We start from the raw sequence: 27,253 nt of genomic DNA, 5'->3' as shown, positions 1-27,253 counted from the left end.
TGCTTGGTGGCTCACCACAGTCTGCACCTGCAGCCCCAGGGGATCTGACCCCTCTTCTTTGGCACCAGGCACACCTGATGTTGAACAGACATATATGCAAGCAAAACACCCATACACATAGGAAAAACAAACAGATGGATAAAAGAACAGCAACAACAAAATCCTAAGAAATACTCACTGGTTCTTGTTACGCTTGGTCTAAAAATGATCCCATTGCTGGGCGGTGGCACAAACTGCCTTTAATCCCAGCACTCCAGACACAGAGGCAGGGTGGATTTCTGTGTGTTCCGTCCTGGTGTAGAGAATAATTCCAGGACAGCCAAGGCTACACAGTGAAACCCTGTGGTGAAAAACAAAACAAAACAAAACAAATTCCCCCACAGGCTCATGTGTTTGAACCCTTGTTCTCCAGCTAGCAGTAGTGTTTTAGGAGACTGTAAGGTTCCCAGTTGAGGCCAACTGGAAGAAGTCCTTTTGTTGGTTGCAGGCCCTAAGCTTGACATCCTGACACCACTTCCTGTCCTAGCCTTGCTTCCTGTGCTGCTGAAGTGATGGTAGTCGCTGGCCTCCATCATGCATTCCCAGCTGTAGGAGTCTCCACCCTCTGAGTCAGCCGAAGATGATTCTGTCAGGAATCTGGTCAATACAAGAAAAGTAACTAATAATATAGACCTTTCCCTAGCTAACAATGTGAGCTTGAATAAAACAAATTGCTAGGCTTTGGTTGACCTCTAATGGTGTACACTGCCTCCTGCCTCCTGTTCATATTGTTCTCCTCAAATTGGCTCCCAAGTCCTCTTGACAAGGCATCTACACCCGTTAACGGTTTCTGTAGTAGTACGACACTCTATTCTAAGTCCATCCGAAGTATTTCTGCCCCAGACTTGGAGTCAGCTGTTGCTTCTGGGCATGCTCCTGGGCAGATGGTGTTTAGATGTAACCTGAGGACTGGTTGAATTCCCTGCTTCCAGATGTTTACAGTGGGCACAGGGAAAGACACAAGCAGGTTTAAATGTAAACTATACAATGAGTTCATTTTAAGGCATAACAGTTTTTCATGTCTCACTTGTCCACACCAAAGGTTAATTTTCTCCAAACACTAGATTATTTAGTTGCTCATTCTCAGGCTATGCATGAAGAGTAGTACAGTAACCCCACTGGCAATAGCACAAACACATTGTTTCTGATAACAGCGACAATTTGTTGTTACTTTGAAATTCTTTTTCTTTAGTATGGTGGAAGCATTGCCTTGTTAGAGAATGTGATTAAGTTTTGCTTGTTTGGTGGCTGATGGGGACCTTATGAAGGCCCTCTCACAGGCTGCATTGTTCCACATTGAGGTATACCCCAAGCCCTCATTATACTGTTTCAAAAAGACGTGACTAGTTCTTTTCTGTACAGCTGTGGCACTAAATACAAGTTCATCATTCATGTACTTGATTCTCCCCCTCCCCCCCCAGAGCTGAGGACCAAACCTAGCCTTGTGCTTGCTAGGCAAGCACTCTTACCACTGAGCTAAATTGCCAACCTCTTGATTCTCCTTTATAATAGTTATTTTATGTGGTTCTCCAATCATGTCTACTGAACAGATTTTATGAGAAAGTCACAGACTAGTTCTGTTTCTCTTTCATCACCCTGCTCCCCTCATTATCATAGGTAAACTTGTTCTTGTTCTTTTAATGTATCGTTTTACTTGACAAAACCTAGGTAAAATACAGATGCTAGATAGCATATAAGTTTTTCCTCTACCCTGCTTTTTGATGCAGTATTTTTCTAAGTTACTGTTACGTACTTCCTTTCCCATTCATTGTCATTCCTTCAGATGTACATAGTATTCTGCTGTGAGGGTGTGCCCTGAATCATGCATCCATCATCCTACAGCAGACACTTGGTTTGTTTCTGAGCCTTTTCTACAATGAACAAAGCCTGCTTCACTGCATGACTCCCTATATACCTATTTTCATCATTTTGAGCCTGATTTTTGAAAGTGAGACTCTATTCTAAAAGTACATACATTTGTAGCTTTGTTAGAAACCGTCAAATTCTCACATGTTGAGATTTTTTCCCCCATTTTGTATTCAAGTAAACTAAAATGCAGAAATGGGGTGTGGGCCATCCCATTCCTCATAAGAGCCTTACTAAGAGGCTGTTGTGAAATTTAAGATTTTCTTTGTCAATCTAAAGGATGAGAAATAGTATCTGTGCGATTTAATTTGCATTTCTCATCATAGAAAGGTTGCAAATGTTTTTCCTTCAGAAACATTTGCATTTCTTTCATGTAAAATCTATTTCTGTCTCTTGGATTTTGCTATCCAGTTGTTTTCCTGTGTCTGAAAATAATCTTTTTATATGAGGTTATTAGTTGTTACAAGTGTGTGGAAAAGTGCCTTTCACAGTTTATCACTTATATTTATACTTTTTCCTTAAGTTTATTTGATGTGATGAAATTCAGCAGTTTTTTTTACTTTATTCTACATAATTTTGACATGGCTAGGAAGGTTTTTCTTGACTTTAAGGAATTCCCTTTAGTTTTATACTACAAGATGTACATTTTATATGTAAACATCTGATCTCTGTGGAAAATTATTCTTGAAAAGATCGAAGTTTATCTTTTTCTGTATGGAAACTTTTTTTATTTTTTATTTTTTTGAGACAGGGTTTCCCTGTTGTAGGCCTGGCTGTCCTGGACTCGGTTTTGTAGACTAAGCTTGCCTCTCACTGTTGCCTCCCAGAGTGTGGGTAGTAAAGCATGCACCACCACTGCCTGGCTCAGTTTCTCAGTTTTACTTATCAGCAGTTACATTATAACTGTATAAATAATTCAGTAACTAACATGACTGGCCCCACTCCTCTGTTTTAAAGCTTTCTTTTCCCCATGAATGTTGTAATGAGTTTCTGCTTCTGGTAGTATTTACCACAGACACTTTTGGAGAGGAAGTAAAAGGGGACAGGGAGGAAGGGAGAGGAGGGAAGGGAAAAAGGAAGGGGGACGGAAAAAGAGTGCAGGGGAGGAGATGACAAACCAGATCACCAAGAAATCTTTTGGGTATATACATTTCAAAAAAGCTTTACACTTGACTTTGGTGAATATCATTTGAAATAAAAGCCTGTAGAACACAGTGCTAAATTATGATTTCCGACTGTCTTATGACTTACATCTCCCTACACATTCTGGACTATAGATAATGACTCCAGCATTGACCCAGTTCCCTAAGCTAGAAATCCCTCTAGCCCCCCCTTTACTCATCCTCAACCTTAATTCTGTTGTCCTTTAGTTACACTGAAAATTTGCCCAGATTATCTGAGTTTAAGTCTCCAATGCCACTCCCTTTTACTGAGTCTCTTTTGATTTGCTTTTTTCATTGTGTTTATCTTGAGGTAGAGTCTTGCTGTGCAGCCCATGCTGGCCTTAGACTGTGGGGCTCTTTTCTCCCTCGGCTTCTCCACTTTGGCTTGGACGACAGGCCTGCACCGTCATCCTAAGATAGTTAAACAACCATTCATACTACAGCCTGTCATTTGCACTGCCTGTGCAGTTATTATCCCTTTAAACCAAGGTCAGTCATGTTAATCCTTTACCAACATTTGTTGCCTCTCAGGATAAATTCACCCACCTTACCATAAAAACCTAGGTCTCCAGTATTAGAGCCAGCCTCCTCTTACGGCTTCATCCCTGTCATGCCATCTGTCATTCTTCATCCTTCACACTGAATGTTCCTATTCAATTGCATTTCTTTATTTTATTATTATTATTATAAAACCAAATAATATTTGGTTTTTTTGAGACAGGGTTTCTCTGTGTACCCTTGTTTGTCCTAGACTTGATTTGTAGACCAGGCTGGTCTCAAACTCACAGCAATCCACCTACCTCTGCCTCAGAAGTGCTGGGATTAAAGGCGTGCCATGAGCCACCACACCTGGCTTATTTTAGTTTTTCAAGACAGGGTTTCTCTATGTATACCATGCTGGCTTCAGAAGATGCCCCTGCCTCTGCCTTCCAACTGGGATGAAGGGCATCTGGATTGCATTTCTTAGTAGTGGGTGAACTAGTAGCTCTGTGTAAACAAGGATTCTTTAGCTTAGAACACCTGTCTGCCTCCTTCCCTCAATTCCTAACCTCTTTTGTCAGGTAAGCTCTTAGTACAAGATGCTGTTCAAATGTAGTCTTTGATAAAGCCTTTTAAGTCTCTAGTCAGAATTTAGTAACTCCATTTTTATTCTCACAAAACTTTATCATTTGTGTCTTTATATATAAAGTGCTTTCTCTCTTAGGAATTTCACACTTTCAACATCAAACAGAAAGCGAGTTCTTTCTATTTTTTTGCAGCTTCTGGCACAATGCATACGCATACAGCAAGCACTCAAATGTTTGTTCAGTGAGTGAAAACAAATAAAGCTTCATTAGTGACTGAAACAGAAATAAGATCTGCCCTGGCTAGCTCAGTACATTAGAAAGCTGTGGTTCTCAAGCTTTCCAATGCTGCAACCCTTTAATACAGATCCTTATGTTGTGACTGGCGACCGTAAATTTATTTTGTTGCTACTTCATAACTGTAATTTTGCTACTGTTAGGAATCATAAAGAAAATATTTGATATTCCACCTTCAGTGGGGCTGAGGCTCACAGGCTGAGAACCTTTGGTATAGAACCTCTGAATTCCTTTGTGTGTTTCTGTTGTTATTTAGAGTTCTTACACTTTTTGGAACCACTGACAGAATTCATAGTACTAAATTGGATCTCTCTCCATCTCTGTCTACCTAGTGTAAAAACAGATGCTGCTTTATGGGAACAATACGTTGGTTCATAGTGGTGGCATAATTAGTCCATAGGGCAGGTAAAAAAGAACTGCTCCATCATTAAATCCTCTCACAACTGTGCACATGGTTAAATGCTGACTTAGGTGATCCTGGGTACCAGACAAAGTGCTGTGGGAGCTGAATTATTTGATAACTCCAGTAATTATTTTATCTGATTTTTCTCAGCTCTATGAGCTAATCAGTGCAAAGATCATGTGAAAACATGAAAAAGGGATGACATGATCTCAACAAGACATGAAGCAGAGCTCTGTAAGACGTGTCAAGTACCTGGAGTAATCCAGCTTAAGATTCGTAATGAATGCATCGTTACTTTACAATATCAGGTTAAAATATAGGCTAAATTGTCCAGGTGGTGGCAGCAGGCAGCGCACACCTTTAGTCCTAGAACTGGGCAGGCAGAGGCAGGCGGCTCTCTGAGTCCCAGCTTGGTCTACATGGTGAGTTCTAAGGCAGCCACAACAATGCAGAGAGACCTTGTCTCAAACAAAACAAAAATATATGAGACTACATTAGATAACTAATTTATTTCAATGGCTAAATACCCGAAAAGACCCAAAGCTGTATTCTAATATAGAAATGAAGTCTTTATTATTGATAGAAAAATATAGAAATTGGTTTAGAATTTTGGGGGGTCAATACTTGATTTGCATCAAACTTTATTTTGTGTTTGAGACTGCCACAAAAGTATTTCCCTGATTATACAAAAACTCTTGATAATTTTTAAATGTTCCGAAAAGACATTACTATAAAATTCTTTACCATAACCACTTTTCCTCTTGTGTTCAAACCTTTTAAAGAGACTAAGGCTCATTTCGCAATAAGTTGCCACTAGGGAAAAGACAATTTTTTGTTGTTAGTGCCTTCAATTTAAATGGCATTTTACATACTTTTGAAACATTTCAAACTCTGGTTGTATAATCATTCAGATGAATGATACTCTTTTATAGTAACTAATTGATTATTATGTAGATGTCTTTTTTCCTTTGTTGGGTATGTTTCCATGATTTAGTTATTATAATTTTTCTTCTAAAAGTCAAGCAATGTAAATTACATATCCTTAGGAAACCCATTGCTTGGGGACCTCCTAGCATCTGCAGACCAAGTTTTACTTTAAAGTATTGTAAGAATACATATTTGGAGGGCATTGGCATTACCTATGGAAGCAGAGTAACATTCTAGGTTTTACAGGTTATTTTTCACCAGGCATCATTCTTTAAGGAGAACTTCATCTTAAGAGAACTCGGCAATCAACACAACTGAAATCAGCTTCTTTTCCTTAGTTTCCAAAACAAATGTCAACTAGGCAAAGTGTCAGTAACAAATACTGAAATATCAACATTCAACTTTAAATGCAGGAATGACGCAAAGTTCCGTCTGAGTAATGATCACCATTATAGAAAGACACAAGAACTTTTTTGACTGTGACTTAGGATCATAGTCTACATGTTACCATTCATATTTACATTGTAATCTCATTTTCACCTGAACATTATTAGTAAATTTTGAGATGGTGAAATTGTTGACCTAGTCATACATGTGTAGAGCTTGGCCTCTGAGTTAATTAAATATGAGTTAATAATATATTGTAAGGGAATTATTGTCTTTATTACAGTTATTAGGTAGTTACTGAAATTATAGTTTGAAAGGAATGCAGAGCATGGAAAACTCAGGATTAAATTATGCATTTGAACCTTAGGCCAGCTTTTACTATAGAGACAGTTTGCTGCTAAAAGAGAAATTGTATGTCATTGAAATTAAATGCTTTTCTGGGGATGGAAGATTCCAGTTTTTAATGAAATTACTGAGTGTGGTGTAGTGAAATGATTAAAATCTGTATTCCGGGAATGTGGCAGGGAAAAAAAATCAATAAGTGCTAGCACAGCTTTGCTGCTCAATGTGAATCCTAAGATTGAAATAAACTACTACAAAAATAATAATTAAAAACATATCAGCACATTAATTTATTTAGCATCAGTCTCCCGAGACATCATCTTCACTAATTTTTAGCATACATTACTATGTAATGAGCAGCCGTCTTTTCAGATGCCCCTATTAGAGCCGCAGTGTTCCTGCCCTTCCCCCCACGCTCCTGCCTTGCAATCATTGTACTTGCACTTATTATGTTACAAATGACCGAGGTAAGGCTGACATTCTCAGCGCATGCAAAGAGACCTAGTGTGCCAGCTTTTTTTTTCTTCCTAATGAAGCAGCTTTGTGAAATCTCCCCATGTGTTAATACTAATGAAGATCCTCCAGCACAATTAAAATCACAGCCAGTGGTTGAGCAGGAAACATAAAACAATAGCATCTTTTAAGATACATCCAGCCACATATGTGTGCATAAAATAATATATGGCCAAATTATTCTCCGATAACTAAATTTCTACTTGGTCTTCCCCCTGAAACCTAAATTATCTAATTTGTAGTTATATATACTCAAGACTTTATTGTGTTCTTAAGGGGGAAAGACACCTTAGTGAATGTTTCTCAAAAATTACCTTTCTTCGTGGGTAATAAACTGTACCAAGCTTAAGAATTTTTTTTTTAATCGTTTTTAGGAGGCTGCGGGTACACTCTTGGAGACGGGGTGTAATTTACCTTTAGTTTAACTTGATTGGTTGGAGGGAACTGGGGAGTGGAAGGTTAAAAACTGAGTCAGCTGCCTGACATTCTGCGGATCAGATAGTGTCCAGCGAGCCTGTCTGGTTGGTAATGGGCTCCTGGTCTTTTAAGAGTGTTTAGTTCCTACACTTAAACGAGCTTTTCTTTTTTTTTTTTTTTCCCCCTAACCGAAAGTAGGGGGAAAAATGAATTACGGCGTACAATTTATACAAATAACTGTAAAAAGACTTACTGTTTAAAAGTCTCCCATTTGAATCTTATTTTGCCTCAAATCATGAACATTACAGCCAGTTTTAATTCGCCCATGGAAAAGCAGTGGTAATTTACCTTTAGATCGCCTTGCCTTTTGAGTCCTAGCACCCACAAATTCTTGATATTTTAATTTAGCTTGTAGGCTCCAACACACTTTCTGGTTTACAAACCTGAAAGTTGGTGGAGATGGCTAATCTATGTTGTTCCCTAACAGTCCGTTTATGTTCTTAAAAAATTAAGTGTTTAGATCTGTTTCGGCCCCCCTCTGAAAAGCAACACAAAACCTTTTAAGTTTCCTAACTTTTTCCTGGGACGAGGAGCGAGCGGTGCAAACTCAAAGATACAGTATTCTTGGAATGAAGAGGCAGCCCCCCTCCCCTGGCTCCTTTTAGAGCTGATAGGTCATTTATTATTGGAACTGAAATGGTATAAACAATTCTCTCGCTCTTTTTCCCCTTGTTAACAGCAACTTTCATTGTTAGAGAGAGGAGAGAGAGAGAAGCCTTGTTGGTTGACGTCACTTGGTTCATGAAGCCTTCGCCTAGAAGTGAAGCTGCTGAACAAACCTTGAGAAGAATCATCTCCTGCTTCAATCTGCCGCTGGATAGGAACTAATCAGAGAGCGGGCGGCGGAAGACGGGGCCGGAGGGAGCCGGGCTCTCGCGGCGGCGGAGCTCACCTCCACTCCAACTCCCTAGACTTTCTTGTAGAAATTATAGGGGAGATAAGGAGGCGGCGGGGATTCGGAGGAGCTGAACCTGCACCCGGGAGGGGCGAAAACCCCCTTTCCCCGCAACTCAGTTCGAAAGTGAAGGTGAGTTCGCGAGGCGGGGTGCGGGGTGCGGAGCGGCGGGTCCGGGCAGCGGCGGCCGCGGGCGGGAGGCTCCCGGGGCGCCCGGCGCCCGCCCGCGCCGCCCGGAGCGTCTCTTTGTTGTGCGGGCTGCGACGCCGCGGTGGCTCCGGGTCCCGAGCGGGGCGGCGGGCGGGGGGCGCGGGGTCCCGGCGGGGTGGGGGCGCGGGCGGGCGGGCGAGTGCGGGCGGGCGCGGGCTCCGCGGAACGGAAACTTTGCTGCGAGTGCGGGCGGGCGCGGGCGGGCGCGGGCGCGGGCGGGCGAGCGAGCGAGTGCGGGCGGGCGCGGGCGGGCGGCCGGGCCTCGTCCCTCCATTGTGCCGCCCTCGCCGCCGGCCTCGCCGCGTCCTCCCGCCCGGCCTGCGGCGGCGCCCCGCGGGGAGGCGGGCGAGGGCCCCGGGCGCGCCCCGGCCCGCCGCCCGCCGCCCCGGCCAGGCCGCCGGCCCCCGAGCCGGTGGGGGTGGGGCCGGGCGGGCGGGCGCCCCGCTCCCCCGCTCTCCCGCTCCCCCGCGGCGGCCTGGCCGCGGCCCCCTCCGCCGGGCCGGGCTCCCGGGCCCGGGCTGCGCGCCCCCACCCCCGCGCCCCGCGCCCCTCCCCGAAAGGAGCTCCGCGAACCCCACGTCCGGGACCCCGAGCGGCGGGGAGCGAGCCGAGCCTCCGAGCCGCCCGCGGGCGGGGGCCGCCTCCCGGCCTCCGCTCCGTGTTTATCTTTTGTGTGCGGCTTCCCCGGAAGGAGAGAGGCAGCTGCAGCCCGCGGCCGAGTTGTCGAAATTTATCCCTTTGTGTATATTACAATATCCTCCATTTTTCCCCTGCCCTCCAAACAACAAGCGTTTCGCCATCTTGGGCAGTTTTTATTCCCAAGTCCGTCTCTCTCTCCCAATTTTTAAGGAAAGGAAAGAAGCCGCAGAAATGCAAAAAGTGTGTCTCCGTGAGGCTCAAAGTTTGGGAACGGTTCGGGGGGCCATGTGACGTCATGTAAACTTTATCAAGAAAATTTCCCCAAAGTGTTTTTTTTTTCCCTTCAAAATGTTCTCGTTTTACGGAATCGTGTAACTTAGAGCCTAGTGGTAAGTTGCGGGGTATATTTTTGTATTTGCACGCAAAACGTATCGCAAAACCCGCAATTTAATGTTTGGTAACAAGTGAAAGATTATTTTAAAAAATGATCGAAACTTTTGTTGTGCCACTTAATAGTCACCTAATTTTGTGCATGAAGTATTTTTTTTTTTTAAGTTTCAAGTGTATTTGTAACAGTATCTATTTTTTTCTCACGTGGTTCCGTATATTCATCAAATTTAGTTTCATACATATGTATCACTTGGGTTATGTGCCTCCCTTTTGTAATTGTGTTCTCCTCTTTTGTGTTTTTTTACATTTTAAAAGGACTACTCAGAATATCCTGATACTTTTACATCTCAGTAGTGAATGTTAAAGTCAAAGGGTTGCTCAAAAACGTAGTTCAGGATATAAAAAGGCAGAATTAACTTTAATAGATAACTTATAATCTTTTGCTGTAAACTTTATTAACCAGAATAAAAATAATGATAAAACACTACCATTTAAAATTGTTTGTCCTAAATAGTTTTTCACCTTACAAAAAAACAGTTGAGCTGGTCACATGACCATGCTTACTGATACACTCACTGACAAGTATATAAATAGGCACAGTAAATTGAATGGGAAAGTGTAATTCTGTCTCCAGCAGTCATTTTCAGTCAGCATATTTACATCTCTTCTAACAAGGACATGAAACTGTCTGTATTTAATTTGCATTCCCTTTGTCTTCTGGGTTGGGGAAAAACATTGACTACAGTGAACTTTTTAAAAAAGCAAATAGAAAAATTCCAAATACTTTAAGAAGATTGTCTAATATATGAAAACTTACATTGTAAATGCTATGTTTTAAATTTCTGTAGCAATATTCTTTGCTGTTTTCTGCTATTTTTCCAGAAATTTGCTGTATGATTGCTACATAGAAATCTTGACTGAATTGAATGTCTGCTATTTAGTGAATTGTAGGTAGGTGAAAAATGTTTAAATAGTTAAAAGCACATAGAACAGATGGCTCTAAATTATACATGCAACAAAGGACTAGAAGATTTGGCAGATTATAAATGGAAGCAACAGAGGATAAGCAGTTTAAGAAAATGGCAGTTAAGTACGTTGGTGTCTCACACCTATTGTAAACACTGCTGTACAATCAATAATTTAGATGACATTTGTATGTCTTAGCAGAAAAGATTTGACAAATATTTAAAACAAATGTTCAATGTAAAATCTATTTAAGCTATGGTGACAAATAACTTTATTTTATTTTATTTTTTTAGGAAATCAGATTGTATGCTTTTCAGACAGGAAGTTATTTATCAGAACTTATTGTGTTCATATAATGGTTTTCAGAGAAAGAAACAGAGCTAGGTACATGTTTTAAAATCTAGATGATAGTGTGTGTTCTGTTGTGGGTTAAACTACTGCCCTGACTGTGTTAACAGAGGGCATTCACTCTTTGTACTAGTGAAAATGCAATCTTAGCAGCTCAGTCCTGGGAAATGCCTTGATTAGAGTAATGTCGGCCTCATTTACTAGTGTGAAGGGAAAGGCCATATTTGAGTTTTGTACATAACACTATGATATTGATTTGATAAATATAATTTACTATTCATTTATAAATGTAAATATTTTGTGTAATTCTAGTCTTTCTGGAAGAATCCAAGTATACTTATTTAGAAAAATATCTTAAAAGTATTGGACTTTGCAGAAATTTGCTTTTGGTTTATAGAAGCCACTCACTTAAAATGCACATAAGCTCTGAGGGAAAGCTTGGGATTCTGTATGTGTTGCCCTTTCTCCCATTTCTTTGTTTGCATGTTTATTATAGACTTGCAGTGTAAAGGAGCAGATGTTTTGCCAAACATCCTGATGTGTTGCTTTTTCTTATGGGAGTGCATAGCTGCTCCTTCTGATGCATCAACCTGACAGCTGGTTGATTTCATGGAGCTGCTAAGAAGCCATTAGTGGTGTCATTGAATTGAAACAGAACAGTCACTCCCAGCTTGAACTGCAATTGTTAATGTCTTTGTTGCTACTTTTGTGTTACTACACAAGATGTGGGATAATACAGTTGCACTGAAGTTCAAGGTTTCTGTCTTATCTTCTTGAATTAGTGAAATGAAAGGTAGTGTATTAGGCTTTGGTGACTCAAAAAAATTTCACAGGAGAAAAGGATTTGAAATTGTGGTTTTGGGGTGTTTGAACTATTCTTTCTTAGAAAACCACTAAAAAAAAAAAAAAAAAAAAAAAACAAGGTGCAGTGCAAAGTCAGAAGGTGAGATTGACCCCTGTAAGAAATTATATAATCAGGGGTCAGTGATTTTTAATATACTTAATTTCCTGAGGGATTAATCAAATTGTTTAGTAAGTATTTTAGGAGGTTTTTTTTTTAATTACATAAAATTAAATATTTTGACTTACAAAGCTTTAAAATATTGTGGCTTATTTAATAAATATTGGCTCGTTTGGCTTAATGTTTCTTTAAACTTTTACTGTGGGAAAGGATCAGAAAAGATGTAATTATTGGTGAATAGACCATTTTGCTTGTAATTTTCTAATGAGGCCAAAATGCGTTTAAAAATTCATAAGACCATCTCCTAAATTATTCTCCTAGCAGCTATTTAATGATTGTTCTAAACGAAAAGCATTCTTTTGTTATAGAAAGCGCGTTCTGTGTGTTTGGAGAGTCAGGGTCTTGCCTGCAGCTCTAGCTGGCTTCCAGCAGGTCTTTCCCTGGCCTCCTGAGGGCTGGCCTCACAGACTTGTACCGCTTCTACCTGTAGCTTCAGCTAGTCTGTAACTTACTATTACAACCACGTCATCATCCTGGTGGTGCCTGAGCTTTGTACCTTGTCTAATTACTTGCATAGTTTTGGTAGGAGGAGAAATAAGAAGGAGCAAAGGGTAAGAATAAAAACTAATAGCCTCAACAGACAGAGAGACATGGTAAGAAAGCTGGAAAACAAAAACAAAAACTTGGAATGGTATGATGCTAGAATGCAATGTATTTTTATCATCTTTTGAGACCTTTTTTAGTCTCAATATTTATTGAATTTGTTTTCAAAGTTTTGGATCTTAAAGTAGAATACAAATTTAACAATTCTTCAAAGAGCATAACTTTAAAAAATAAAGACATAAAATGTAAAATTGATCGTTGGAAGGCATAATTTGCTGAAGTAAGTATTATTAAAGACTTCCTGTAAATCTGGGTGTTGTGGTGCACACCTTTAAACCCAGCACTCTGGCGGCAGAGACAGGTAGATCTCAGAGTCTGAGGCCAGTCTGGTCTACAGAGTGATTTCTAGGACACTCAGGGCTACACAGAGAAACCCCTGTAGCAAGCAAAACAAAGCAAAACAACAACAACAAAATTTGCTCAAATAATATGAGCAATTTGGATGATACACCTGGAGACAATTCTGAGGTTATTTCCTGAAATCATAAGTTTCTGGATCTTTGCTTTTAGGGAAGCCATGCGTTACTGTCCTACAGCTAGAGTTTATATGGAGGCACAACGTTCAAGCCTTTTTGTCTTGTAGCCATAAAGTTCCTTACAAAGAAGATCTTTATACATATAGCCTTAAACTGTGCGGAACTCCTTTTAAGAAAAGATATATTTGTATTATTTCTAATTACATGTATGGGGGAGGGGGCGGGAATTTTGCATAGGTGAATACAGATGCCCCCAGAGACCAGAGGAGTCAGATTTCCTGAAGCTGGAGGCACAGGCTTTTGTGAGCCTCCTGATGTGGGTGTAGGGAGCTGAGCTCAGGTCTTGAATTCTGAGAAACCTCTCTAGCTCTTTGACTCACTTTTGAAGGAACGTATTTACTTAGTTATTTGTGTCAAGGCAGATATTCATATAAGTCAAATTCTGGTAATTTTTTTTAATTTCTTATTTAACTTTTATTAATTACACTTTATTCATTTTGTACCCCACCCATAAGCCCCTCCCTCCTCTCCTCCCAATCCCAAACTCCCTTCCCTTTCTGCATGCATGCCCCTCCCCAAGTCCACTGATAGGGGAGGTCCTCCTCTCCTTCTTTCTGATCTTAGTCTATCAAATTCTGGTAAATTGAGTTATCCATTAAGGATATTTCCGGAACCATGAAGTTTTAGTTCAGTGTGAGAGGTGGTGTGTTACCTTTCAGCAGCTACCATGCTCTTTCAGGAGGTTTCGGCCTGATACTGTTCAGGAGAGGACAGTCCTGGAGAAGTGTGCATGAAGTTTAAACTCCAATTCACATGTTATTGTGTTGCTCATGTTACTTTGAAACTATGGCTAGCCCGGTGTGATGGCGCACACCTTTAATTCCAGCACTTGGGAGGCAGAGGGAGGCAGATCTCTGAATTGGAGGCCAGCTGCGTCTACAGAGCGAGCAGTTCCAGGACAGTCAGAAAGCCCACGGCTACACAGAAACACTGTCTCAACAGCTTCACCCACCGCTGCCCCCTCACCCCCACCCCAGACAAAAAGATAAAAAAGAAACAAAGAATCTATGGGTAATAAATATATTTGTTTCATTTGCAAAAACATAGAGACTTATAAAATACTGGCAACATCTGCTGAAAGCAGGGAAATTAAATGAAGTTGTATGATTTTTAAATCTGCCTTCAGTGTTGTTTGATTTGGACAACTCAAGAGTTTGAGATGTAAAATACCTAATAAGTTAAACTTATAACTTGCTTTTCATTATAAACTTTTAATATCAGTTAAATATCTAATTTTAAAAATTAATAATACTCATTTACGAGAGTATGATGTGAAATAGTTTATCTCACTTTTGTTTTTATTATGTTTTTTTGAAGATAAAGTTGTTTTAAAAAATAGTTATTATCTAAGGCTTGGCATGTAACTTGGTCTTTCAGTGAAAATTGATGAGCAGTGAGGATAATAACAATGAAGGTGATGATAGGTAGGAACCCTCACTAATTTTGTTTGTGTGTTTATAAAGTAAGGAAGAGATGCATGTGGTTGGAAGATGGCTTCTGCCCTGGTACTTTCTGGTACTTCACTTACATGTCTGCATAATTGTGTGTGTGTGGATTTTTTTTTTCTTTTTTTTCCCACTTTCTGTTTTCTCCTCTTAACACTTTTCTACAAACATGCACTCATTAATCAAAGAGCGCGCACTCCTGCTGAGGGCAGAGAGGTTCATCAAATTGGCAGTCAGCTTGGTGTAAAAACGGTGTGCTGAAGCTCTTAACTCACTGGGACATAAATAAATCTAAGGTCTTTGTATGCAAACCCTGGAGGTTAATACTGTATAATTCAATGTCCTGTCTTTGTTTTTATGATTGATGTTTTTAAATGTTTCAGGCTTAGTGCAAGTCTTCTAGTAGATCGGGTCTGCCTATCTGATTGGCTGTGGTGAGAACACATTAGGTTGTCAGAAGGACTTTTGAGTATGCTGCAGAGATTTTGATTTTTCTCCCCTGCAAGATCATTGTCATATTGCGTGAGCTGTTATAGGACTGTACCAATGATTGACATTCCCTGCTGTGATAATGGACCTAGTGCATGAAATGCCAAAGGCTTGGTCCTGTTTGTTCGGAAGCTTACTGCCATTTGTATCCTTAACTGAGCTAACATGGAGAACAAGCGAAACTGCTGGGAGTCCTCTGTAGAAATAGTGCTGGGATTTGGCTTTAGCATGAATTGGTTGCATATTCATAATTTAAGAACAGCTGGTTACAGCAAGCACATAGTCATTTGCAAGCTATTATAAACCATTCCACTTGCATGAAGCCTGTGCTTGGCGATTTTTTTTTTTTATTGATCTACCTGCATTTAAAATCTAGTCACTGCTGCTATAGAAGCTCTTCATTTTAGCTGTGTTTGCAACACACAACAGCTTCAATTTTAAATAATTTATTTAAGTAGGGTTCTGAATAAACGAAGGACCTTAGAACGAAACAGGTATGAAAGGTTGTATCTTATCTGCACAGTATTTAATCTTGATTAAAACCCAGGCAGTCGCCTAAAAATAGCCTAAATTATAGAACTAGTAAGATATTGAACAATAAGATGTTATATTTTGTCCACAAAAATAACTGAGTTGATTTTACTTGAGAATTCATTGTTTTATTAGTTACAGATATTTTCAGAAACACTAGATTGACATTAAGTACTTTGTAAAATAATGTCTTCCTGTGTAGGAAGGAGGTAGTACCTCTAGCTTGTAAGTAGCTAAAAACAAGATGAGAGATAGATGACAGGATTTGGTAACTGGATTAGAATAATGTGAAAGCCGTACGGCTACTCACCGTACGGCTACTCAGATTTTGGAAGGACTATTAAGTTTTTTTCTGGTTTGAGGGTCTTGTACAAATTTTAAGACATCTGTTAATCAGGCTATCATAGTTTCCTGTGCATTGTCATTTGTAACTATAAGCGGAGAAAAAACAAAAAACCAACCTCAGCATCCCAAGCTTTCAAGAAGAGTGGGAGGAAACTGTTAAATGCTATTTAATGTATCCTTTTGTGAGTGGCAGGGAGCGCACAACAAGTGCCTACATGAGGGGTTCCTAATGATGCCGTCGTCCTGAGCTTTCCACACAACATGGTGGCATCCTCACATTTGTGCTCGCATGCATTTGTCCCCATGCAGAATGATGAAGTAGCTCTCATACTTCAAGGCTGAGAAACAGTCCAAAGAGTGCATTTCACTTTTCCTTGGCTTCACAAATGACTGGGTATGTTGGTAATATAACAGAATATATGGCCAAGTTTAGTCTACCTGATAGTAGGTTGTCCTTTTATTTTTTTTAAAATAATAAATTTAAAGGTTATTAAAGGACAAGGTGTTACATTTTGGTTTTGAGTTGCATAGGACCACAACTTTATACAGTTAAATTGCCATTATTTAGATTAGTCATTTTGTGGACTATTCTGTCCGTTCATTCCCTTTGGACAATTGTCCTTTCAGATATTTCTCTGCTCCATAGAGTCTCATCAATGAATAAACAAAGGAAACAAAAGGATTTTGTTGTTATTTTGTTTTGTCCTAAGACTGAACTAAGGCTCACTACTAAGGTGAAGGCTCAGTAAACTTGATTTTCTTAAGATTCAGTCAGAGATTTCCTGAGTTGTTCATGGAAATGAAGGTTTAGAACTTTGCCTTCCAGTTCTTATTACAAAGATAACTTTATGGAGAGAAGAGGAAGGGTGAGATAAGTCAGTAAAACATGAGATGTAGCATTCCTTTGAAAAATGAATGGAGTCACATCAGTCACAAGAGAATATAATTAATGCAGTTTTATTATTCTACTAATAATAGAGGAAAGAGAGCCCAGAGCTTTAATTTTCCAAGTTTATTTTGAAGTTTTTTTTTTTAAAGATTTATTTATTTATTTTATGTACATGAGTGTTCTATCTGCATGTACACCTGCACATCAGAAGAGGGCACCAGATCTCATTATAGATGGTTGTGAGCCACCATGTCGTTGCTGGGAGTTGAACTCAGGACCTCTGGAAGAGCATACAGTGCTCTTAGCCACTGAGCCATCTCTCTAGCCCCTGAAGTTTTGTTTTTGTTTTTGTTAAAGCATGCATTTGGAGAGCTATGGATAAAAGCTTAATGTAAGTTCAGAATAGAAGCCAGGGAGATGTCTCAGGCAGTGAAAGTGCTTGCTGTGCAAGCCTGGGCATCCTAGTGGGGATGAGCTGTGATACATCCTGTGTAAAAACGTAAAAACGTGATGCAGTGGGCAGGACATCCCAGGACTCCTCCAACAAGGTGGAGGATGGAGACTGGAGAACTGGCCAGAAGAGAGTACAACACAGTGACAGAAACAAGAGAGACCTTGTCTCAAAAACAAGGTGGAAGAAGGGAACCCAGGCCTGCAAGTCGGCTTCTGACCTCCACATGGATGCCGTGGCACACGTGTGACTGCATTCAGAGATACAATAAATCTTGTTGTTTGGTTTTTGGGACAGGGATTCTCTGTGTATCCCTGCTGTCCAGGAACTTGATCTGTAGACCAGGCTCTCTCTGCCTCCAGAGTGCTGGGATTAGAGTGTGCAGCCACCACCTAGGCTACACACTGAAGTCTCTGAAAAGATCAGAATAGGAGAGTATTCTGGTTGGAATACTGTTAAAAGTTTCTTTGGTTTTGGTAGCACTGGATTGGTCAAGAAAATGAATGAGCTGTGGATACTCAGTGGTCACAAAGGACCCAACAAAAGGATGCCAGTGGGAGCTGAGCCTGTGTTAAGGAAAAAAACAAAACAAAACCCAGAACAACCCACTGAAGCTATCCCACTGGGAACCTTGTGTAGTTGTACAACTTATTTTGAGATCATCTCAACTTAAACCTTTTCCACTAGGAAGATGCTATCATGGAAACTCTACCTTCCTCTGCTGCTTTCAAAGCTGACTGGCTTTCTCTGAAGAAAGTGGGCTAATGAGTCAAGCTATTCAGTGATCAGCTTGGCTGTGCAGACCAGGTTAAAAGCCACCGGGCAGCAGTGGCCTTTTCTGCTCAGAGGTATTTTGGTCTTTTTCTGATTAACAGAGTCCCTCCCTTCTCTTTTGTTCTCCTCTGCTTTTGTCAGGCTTTTCTCTTTTAATCTGCTGCTCTACCTGCCAGGCATAACGAGGGTGGTGAAGACCGTTGACACAGGACCTGCCCTCCCCCTGGCGTTGACACACCGACCTTCATTCCAAGGCAATTTGATGGTGCTAACTTGAGAAACATTCCTCTTTCTTTTAGGCAGACTGGCTAAGCAGCTCATCACAGCCACCCATAAGGACAGAAGACAAAATCAGTAGCATCAACACAGAGTTTCAATAAAACCGGGAATATCATTCCAGATAGAGAACATGTGGGTCATCGAAATGACTCAGTAGCTTAAGGTGCCTGTCACGCAGTCTGATAACCTGAGTTTGGTCCCCAGAACTGACGCCTGTGACCTCTACCCATGTACCTATATATAGATACATACATGCATACAAAATAAAACAACTAACATGTAATAAAAAATTAAGACCTAACACTGAAAACAGAAAGAGTAATCAAATATTCAAACACAAAAGTACAAAAGGCCTTGTGCACTCTTCATCCGTTGGTAGGGGAAGAGAAGATGGAACTTGGGTGACAGCTCTCATTACTGGTCCTTCCAAAAAGCCTCTCAGTGTTTGCCAAGACTACAACACTGCAGGAGTGTTTGGGAGCACGTGCAGGCGTTTTTGTGTTGTGTTTGAAATGGGAAAGTAAGAAAAAAGGCCAAACAGAGTGTGACTAGAGTTCCACCTTTTAATTCTTTTGGTGGTCCAGGCTGGTCTTAAACTTGTCCTTGGCTCTCAGCCTCATGAGTATAAAGATTTACTTTTTTCAATGTCTGATGACTCCAGTTCCTTGATTTTTTTTTTTTCCATTTTAACCTGAGGATCCTTTGTGAAATAACTTTTCAGCTTCTTAGAAATTTTCCGTGTTTTTAGAGATTCTTGCTGTGTATTTGAGGGCGTGCACACGTGTGCCCGCTGTGGAGGTTCGAGAGCAAGCAAGCAAGCACAGGCGTCATTCATTACCGGCATTGAAACAGGAGCACTGTTCACTGCTGCATCCGTTAGGCTGGCCTGCTCTAGGCTTCCAGGGTTCCGCCGTCTCTGCCTGTCAGCTGGCCAGCGGGGCCCCGGGACCTCTGAGAATGCTGTGAAGGAGGAACAAGAAAACTTGGACTATAAAGCAACTTGGGAAAGAATATACACACTAGCCAGGCTGTGGCGAGGCATGCGTCACACACATCGCAGGCTCGGGAAGCAGAGTTCCAGGCCAGCCCGGTCTACAGAGTGAGTTCCAGGACAGCCAAAGCTACACAGAGAAACCCAGTTTTGAAAAACCAAAACCAAACCAAATCAAACCAGAAAAAGGACAGCAACAATAACAAAAAACCCTTATTAAAGAGGCCATTGCAGTCATGATACTGGACCTCACACTCAATCCCTGATACACTTTTGAATCCACCGAGGAAATTCTCATTCCAGACACATATAAACACATAATTGACGGGTGTGAAGTAGATCTGTATCAGAATTAACAGTTGTGTTTTCGCTTAAATTTTTCTTAATGTAAATTTTATATACCGCATGAGTTTAGTGATAGCTTCCTGCATTTATAATACACCTCCATCATCTCACCATCTGCATTATCCTCGTTCTCTTGCCCCGCTCATTGCCCTTTCTTCTGCTTCCTTGCCTTATGGGTGGGGGGTGGTTAGGCAGGCTTTTCTGCGTAGGTCTGGCTGTCCTGGCACTCAGTCTGTAGACAAGGCTGGCCTCCAACTCAGAGATCTGCCTGCCTCTTCCTTCCAAGCGCTGGGTTTTAAGGCGTGCGACATCACTGCTTGGCGTTCGGTTTTATCTGGTTTTCAAGGAGTCAGATTTTGGTTTGTCTGCTGTCTGGTTCTGCATCACTGGTGTCTGCACTACCACACACGGGGCCCACTTCCGTGCCTTGTTTAAGGAGTGCCTGGAAGTCACTGTGTAGGCCATGCTGCCCTCAGCTCTGTCCTCTAACCTCTGCCTTCTGCCTGTTAGGATTACCGGTGTGTCTCATGTCTTGTTTTAAATCTAGATTCTGTGTGAGTTAAAATGAATTCTTCTGGATATAGCTTATCTCATTTAATATAGTCCCAGTTCTGTCCATTTTCCTCTAAGCTGCATGATTTTGTTCTTTATTGCTAAGTAACACATCATTATATTTATATACCATATATTTTCTTTATTCATCTGGTTTATATGTGCATATAAACTGACTATAAACAGACATTTTGAGTTCAAGCTGTGGCTGTTACATACTGGCATTGATTCCTTTGAGAGTCTGCCTGGGAATGGCATCAGGGGACCTCATGGTATGTGGTCTGTTAAGGTTTTGAGGAGCCCCTGTAGTAATTTCCACAGTGATTACTAATTTACGCCCCTACCAACAGTGTGTGAAGGTTCCTTTTCCTGCAGCCTCGCCTGCCTTTGATTTTGTTTGCTTTGTGGAAGCTATTTTGACTGGGATCAGATAGAAATCTCACTGCAGTTTTATTTGCATTTCTTTAATGGCTAAATATGTTGAATTCTTTATGTTCAGAATTAATTTGGCCATTTGGAACCTTCTCTACTTTCTACATGAATATTATGACCTTTTCCTCTTTCTGCAAGAGATGTCATTAGTGTTTTGGTGGGAATTGCATTGTCTCTGTAGATGACTCGGTGATGCAGCCTTTTTGCAATATTAGTTCTGCCGACACACCATTATGTTACTGACTTCATCTTCTCTCATGTTCTGGAGTTTTCCTTGTCGGTGTCCTTCATCTGCTGGGTTATATGTGTTTCTAGGTTTTTTGAGGCTGTTGTAAACAGGGTTCCTTTCCTGTAAATAGGATTTCTTTCTTAGCATGCTTAGTGTTGGTGTACAGGAAAGGCACTGAATTTCCTATGTTGACTTTGTATTCTGTTACTTTGCTGAAAGGTTATTTTTGAAATCCAAGAGTTTTCTGGTGGAGTCTCCAGAGACTTTTTTAGTGTGGAATACTTAATGTGCAATTCGGGGTAAACTGATTGCATCCTTTCCTATTTGTATCCCCTTTCTCTCTTCCTTTTGTTTTATTGCTCTGTCTAAAAATGTTCTACCTATGCTGACTAGGAATGGCAACAGTAGACCTCTTGTTTCATTTTTTTCTTTATTTACTATAGTACTGAGTATAGGTTTGGTGGATACGGCTTTTATGATGTTGACGTATATTTCTGTTCCTATACCCTTCAGGGATTTTTTTTTTTTTAAATCATTAGAGGCTATGGAAGCCTTTTTCTGTATTTATAAGATGATTGTGTGGTTTTTCCTTGGTTCTATTTATGTGTTCTAGTTTGTTTATGATTTATATATGTTGAAACAGCCTTACATCCCTCGAATAAAATCACGTTAAAGAACTTTTGACATTTACTTACTTGGTAGATTTGTGTGGTACATGTCTCTGTGGGGGAAACACTTGTTTTGTAGCGAAGGCTGGCCTTGAACTCAGATCTGCTTGCCTCTGCCTCCCAAGTGCTGGGATTAAAGGTGTGTGCTGCTGCACCCAGCTTGGCCTTTATATTCTTTTGAGTAGGTGATTAGCAGTAAGATTTTCTTCTGAAGTGCTATTTTCCTTAAATCTGATTCACTGTAAAATTTTAGAAATTTGGGGTTGGAAAGATGGCTCAGTGGTTAAGAACACTCAGCGTTCTTGCAGAGATCCTGGCTCTGATTCCCGGCACCCACAGGGCAGCTCATAGCTGCCTATAACTCTAGTTCCAGGGGATCTGATTCGGTCTTCTAACCTTTGCAGGCAGCTGTGTTCATGGTGCACATACACATTAAAATAGCCCGGCGAGGGTGGCACACGCCTTTAATCCCAACACCCAGGGAGACAGAGGCCTGCAGATCTCTGTGAGTTCTGCCAGCCTGGTTTACAAAGCAAGTCTAGGACAGCCAATGATACACAGAGAAACCCTGTCTGGAAAAACCAAACCAAACCAACAAAAACCCCTTACAAAATTACAGAAACAAATTTACTTGCTTGGCTGTCCAGGCTGGCCTCAAATTCACAAGCATCCTCCTATCCTGCCTCCTGTGTGCTGGGACTAAAGGTGTGTCTCACCAAGCCCAGCAACTAGAAGTACTTTTAGTCCTTGTTGTCCCTTTCCTGCCTGCCTCCTCATAATCTTTACTCTTTTTCTTTTTTATTGAAAGTTGACTTTAAAATAGGTAACTTAAAAATTTACCTCATATATTGAGATTCTGTGCAAGATATTGACCACATGAGTAAAAACACAGCTGTGGGTTTCTCTAGTATGGACTATATGCTTTTTCCATCAATAGCTTTTGTATTTGTATGAAGCATAAACTGCCTAACATTCAACTTTGCAGTGGTTATAGCCTACACATCATACATTAAGAGCAAAATTTTCTCTAAATCATGATAAAAGTTGCAATCCATGATTTCACGTTATACTAAAAACTGCCTTCACTATTCCAATTTAAAACATGTTCTTGTTTATCATCATTCCTTGTTTTTGTGTGTGTTTGACACGTGTGTGAGTGTAAGCATGTGTGTATGTGTGGAGGCCAGAGAACAGCTTTGGGAAGTTGACTGTCCGTCCACTGCTGTCCACCTCAGCAGTGGCGCTCTGGTCATTAAGTGGTTTTCCCACTGAACCAGCTCACGAGCTCCAGTGCTTCAGTCTTGAAGAAATGCTTTTTCAGTACTGTATTCTGCATGGAGACTCTGGCTTCTCGGGAATTTTCTTTCCTGGATTCTACTGCTTCAGCCAGCTTTAGTGGTTTTTGTTCCCGTGTATCCCAGTACTCTTTCTTAGTGACCTCCAGACAAGGTTTGAGAAGATTGTTGGCCACATAGGTCAGTCGGTACGAGCACTTGCTGTACGTGTGCAGGTGTGAGGACTGGAGTGCAGATCCTCAGAGCCTACATGAAAGCCTGGCCTGGTCATACTGTGCCTTTTAACACTGCTGCGGGGGCTGCTGGAGGTGGGAGGGTCTCTGGACTTGTTGGCCAGGTTAACCCAGGTTCAGTGAGAGGCCTGCCTCAGCTGAATAAAGAGGACACCCACGCTCTCCCCTGGCCTCTCTGGCAGTGCTAGAGCATGCACACACAAGGAAATCACACCTGGACTCGTACAACAAACAAACAAACAAATGGAAATGGAAAACCCAAATCCACATCTACACATTTTTGTTCTTGGAGTTTGTCTTATGTAAACCTATGCATATTTTAAGCATAATCCAAGATCCACCTGCCTTTGCTTCCTTAGTGCTGGAATTAAAGGCATGAGTCACCACTCCTGGCTTTTGAAATATTTTAATAATTCTTTAGGGATATCTGATTTTATAAATGTTACAGAAGTATAATGCTTAGGTTCCGCACAGTATTGGTATTGCATGATTTGTGTTGCTTAATTGTTTTCAGTAAAACAGCTCTGCCTGAAGTTGTCTCAAGCAAAGGTGAGTGGATACCACTTGTGGAAGCAAGTGTGTTTGTAGATGGAGTTGGCTAGTGTAGCTGTTCCCGCTCGGCAGATGACAGACAATAATGCAAGCAGACTGTCTGGTTTGAGGCTGAAAGCACATGTTTGGGTCTGGCTGAATTGACCCCAGAACATCACATGTGCTAAGTGCGTATCCACCGCCGAGCTGTGTCCTCAGCACCCATGAAATGACATGCTTTAAGGCTTCAGTAGTAATTTCTTTTAGTTTTAAGATCCTTTGAGTACTCCTTTACTGAGTTGGATGTAAGATTCCAGTTAGATCATTATTAATGTATATATCATTAATAACAATAATTAAGTATATTGGGCTTTTAAGTATAGTATGAAATTTTAATGAGAATGCAGAAATTGTAGAGCAGATTATTATTGTAAAGACAACACTGTGCATCTTTGACCAAAAAAAAAAAAAAAAAAAAAGACTTACATTCAAGTTCCATCAGGCTTGGTGGCTTACACCTGGAATCCCAGCACTCAGGATGCTGAGATAGGAGAATAGCTGTGAGTTTTCCACCATCCTACCCTATCTGCATAGTAAGTTTTAAGCAGCGTGAGCTACAGTGTGAGAATCCTTCTCACAAAACAGAAAGGGGGGCGCGGTGGAGAGATGGCCCAGTCGTTAAGAGCACATTTTGCTCTGACAGGAGACCCGGGTTCAGTTCCCAGCACTGACATGGTGGCTCAAAACCATCTGTACCTCCAGCTCTATTGGCACCGGGCATGCCCATGGTACACAGATACACATTCAGGGAAAACACTCGTAGACATAAGATTAAAATCTTGCAAAAAGAAAATGATATCCCAAGTTCAAAGCCAACTAATAAGTAAGTGCTGTTTTAAAAGATATTCAGGATTTTTTTTTTCTTGTTTTGTTTTTTGTTTTTTTTTAAGACAGGGTTTTTCTGAGTAGCCTTGGTTGTCCTGGATGGACTCTCTTTGTAGACCAGGCTGGCCTTGAACTCAGTGATCTGACTGCCTGCCGCTGCCTCCCTGAGTGCTGGGAATTCATGCTTCCAGCCTAAAATGCAGGGTTCCTTCCCCGCCCCCAACAGGGTTTCTCTGTGTAACAGCCCTAGTTATCCTGACTTACTTTGTAGCCCAGGTTGGCCTCTAACTCACAGAGACCCACCTGCCTGTGCCTCCAGAATGCTGGGTTTAAAGGCATGTGCCACCACACCTGGTTTTAAATTAAATGAGTTTTATTGAAAAAAATTAAAGTCTACAATTAGAAAAACAAAGTTTTGAAAAAGTGGAGGAGGGAAGGAATTTCAATCATGAATATTAAATCTGACTTAACTCATATTAAAATATTTTCTGAGTTAGAATAGTAATAGTAAGCGACTTCTGTCAAAAACATGCTTTAAGTATAGAAAATATAAATATGCTTTAAGGTATATAAAGAAACAACATTTATTTAAGCCATTAGTGTTCTGATTGTTGAGTTTTTTGAGAGTCTTGTATAGGATATCTGGCCTCAACCTTACTTTTTCTTTTGCTTTCAGAATTTGTTACTGTTTTAAAATTAGTTATCTGTTTTCTCTCTTGCTGGGCTCTCATCATCTTTATCCTTCACTATGGATCTGTGGTCAGTTCTGATTGATCTCTGTTTTGTTTTGTTGTTTTGTTTTTCTCACTCGGTAGCTCCAGCTGTTCTAGAACTTCTTAGACCGTGCTGGCCTTGAACTACACAGATTGCCCTGCCTCTGCCTGATGGGCTTTAAGGCTGTGTTACTAGGCGAAGCTGATTGATCCCCTATAACCAAGCACCATTTTAGTAAAAAAATTTAATAAATCATCTCCTGGGTGCAGCATCGCCATGCCTACTGCCTTTGCTTGGTTTTCTGCAGTTAGGAATTCATAAGCTCAACTTTCCCCCTTCCGCTCAGACTCTGACTTGTGTACTCACACATCTTGTGGATATCTCCAGTTGAACAGGAGCAGTGTTGAGTGTCACGCCTGAGTGTCCAGTGGCACTTCACTCTCCCCCTCTCCACCTCCCACAGTTCTTGTCATCTTGGCTAGTGACAACTTTCTCTATTAGTCACAAGAAACCTCGTGGTGGGTCAACAAGATGGCTTAGAGGGTAAAAGGCACTTTTGCCACCAGACCTGGTGGTCCGAGCGGAATCCTGGGACCGACGTGGTGGAAGCAGAGAACTGATGTACAGCATGTCCTCTGGCCTCCAAGGTACACTGTGTCCTTGATCCCCTTCCCCCAAATGAATGCATGAAATTAATTTCTTTTCAAAAGAAATGTGCCATGCCAGGTGGCGCATGACCCTAATCTCAGGCAGAGGCAGGCAGGTTTCTGTGAATTCAAGGTCAGCTTGAGTTTCAGAGCATCCAAGGCTGTGACACAGTATGGCCCTGTCTTGAAAATAAACAACAACAACAAAACAAACAAAAAAATACATTGTGGTTGACTTGTTTCTCATACCCACATTTTTTTCATTTTTGTATATCTTAACTCTTCTCACATTCCACTTGAATCACATCAACAAATTATGTTGGCTCACCTTCCAAAGTCTGTGCACACTGATCACCACCTGCCACAGCGTACCCAATTTATTATTTCATCATCTCCATCATCAGTTCCTGAGGGGGGGCTCATGGAACGCCTCTGGCTTTTGAAACAAAGCAGGCCATGTGATTCTTTTAAAATCAAAATCAGATCACGTGCCTGGGTGCTCAGCCCACCCTGCGAGTTCTTTTAGTGACTATATGGCTGGATGTGGCTTGTTTTCACTGTTTCTGTCTCACATCATTGTTCGTAGAGAATCTGTCTGGCCTCGAACTTGCTGTTCTTCTGCCTCCTTTGTGCTACGATTACAAGCGTTACCATGTCCAACTTCATATGCTTTCTTAATGCTTCTGCTGATTTCAGACACACTCCTGCTCTAAGACATGCATTTCCTATTCCTTCGTTGCTTTCAAACTCTTGCTCAAATATATCCCTCAGTATGACTTCCCCTTTAACACCCTAGTGAAAATTGTACATCCAGCTTGCATGCCTCTGTGTCTTTTCTTCATTTTAATTTTTCTTCTGGTATTTATGTTTCAAATATACTTTGTCTGTTTCATCAAGAAGGCAAGGTTTCCTCCTGAGTAGCACTTAGACAGCAACGGTCACACAATAGGTATCAAATACATTTTTTTTTTATGGAATAAATGAGTTGTCTTACTAATTTGTTGTTGTTTGTTTTTTGAAACAAGATCTCTTTACATAGTCCTGGCTGTCCTGGAACTTCCTATGTCAACCAGGCTGGCCTCTAACTCAGAGATCTGCCTGCCTCTGCCTCCTTGAATGCTGGGGTTAAGGGTGTGTACCACCATGCTTAGCACAAAAGTTATTTTTATTGGAAATACTCTTCATTTATGAAGTAAACTTACCTCTCTATGACCTTGTCATTTGCTGTTCCAGAATTCTTTTTAATAGTTTGCCAGGCTGTGGATGGCTGTGGGTGGCTGTGGATGATTTTGGATGGCTGTGGATGACTGTGGATGGCTGTGGATGACTGTGGATAGCTGTGGATGATTTTGGATGGCTGTGGATGACTGTGGATGGCTGTGGATGACTGTGGATGGCTGTGGATGACTGTGGATAGCTGTGGATGGCTATGCGTGGTTCAG

At 41.0% G+C, this 27,253-nt stretch overlaps 1 protein-coding gene across 24 annotated transcripts in view; it reads left to right on the top strand.

Annotated features, from left to right (window-relative positions):
- Positions 1-27,253, top strand: part of Baz2b (bromodomain adjacent to zinc finger domain 2B) — a 288,501-nt gene that overhangs the window by 68,892 nt on the left and 192,356 nt on the right. For 21 of the 24 annotated variants that reach the window (XM_060390227.1, XM_060390238.1, XM_060390237.1 and 18 more), the window contains exon 3: positions 8,158-8,505. The exons of 1 other annotated variant lie outside the window; for it this stretch is intronic. The gene's annotated coding sequence lies outside the window, so the exon portion shown is untranslated. Of the gene's footprint in view, positions 1-8,157; positions 8,506-9,240; positions 9,612-10,540; positions 10,564-27,253 lie in introns of those variants that run through there. 2 more of the 24 variants (XM_060390225.1, XM_060390224.1) reach the window with 2 other exon arrangements.

This window comes from Meriones unguiculatus, chromosome 8 (genome assembly GCF_030254825.1).
Source record: "Meriones unguiculatus strain TT.TT164.6M chromosome 8, Bangor_MerUng_6.1, whole genome shotgun sequence".
Classification (NCBI taxonomy): Eukaryota; Metazoa; Chordata; class Mammalia; order Rodentia; family Muridae; genus Meriones; species Meriones unguiculatus.
Note: the sequence above shows the minus strand (reverse complement) of the source record. Positions and strands in the feature narration are given on the sequence as shown.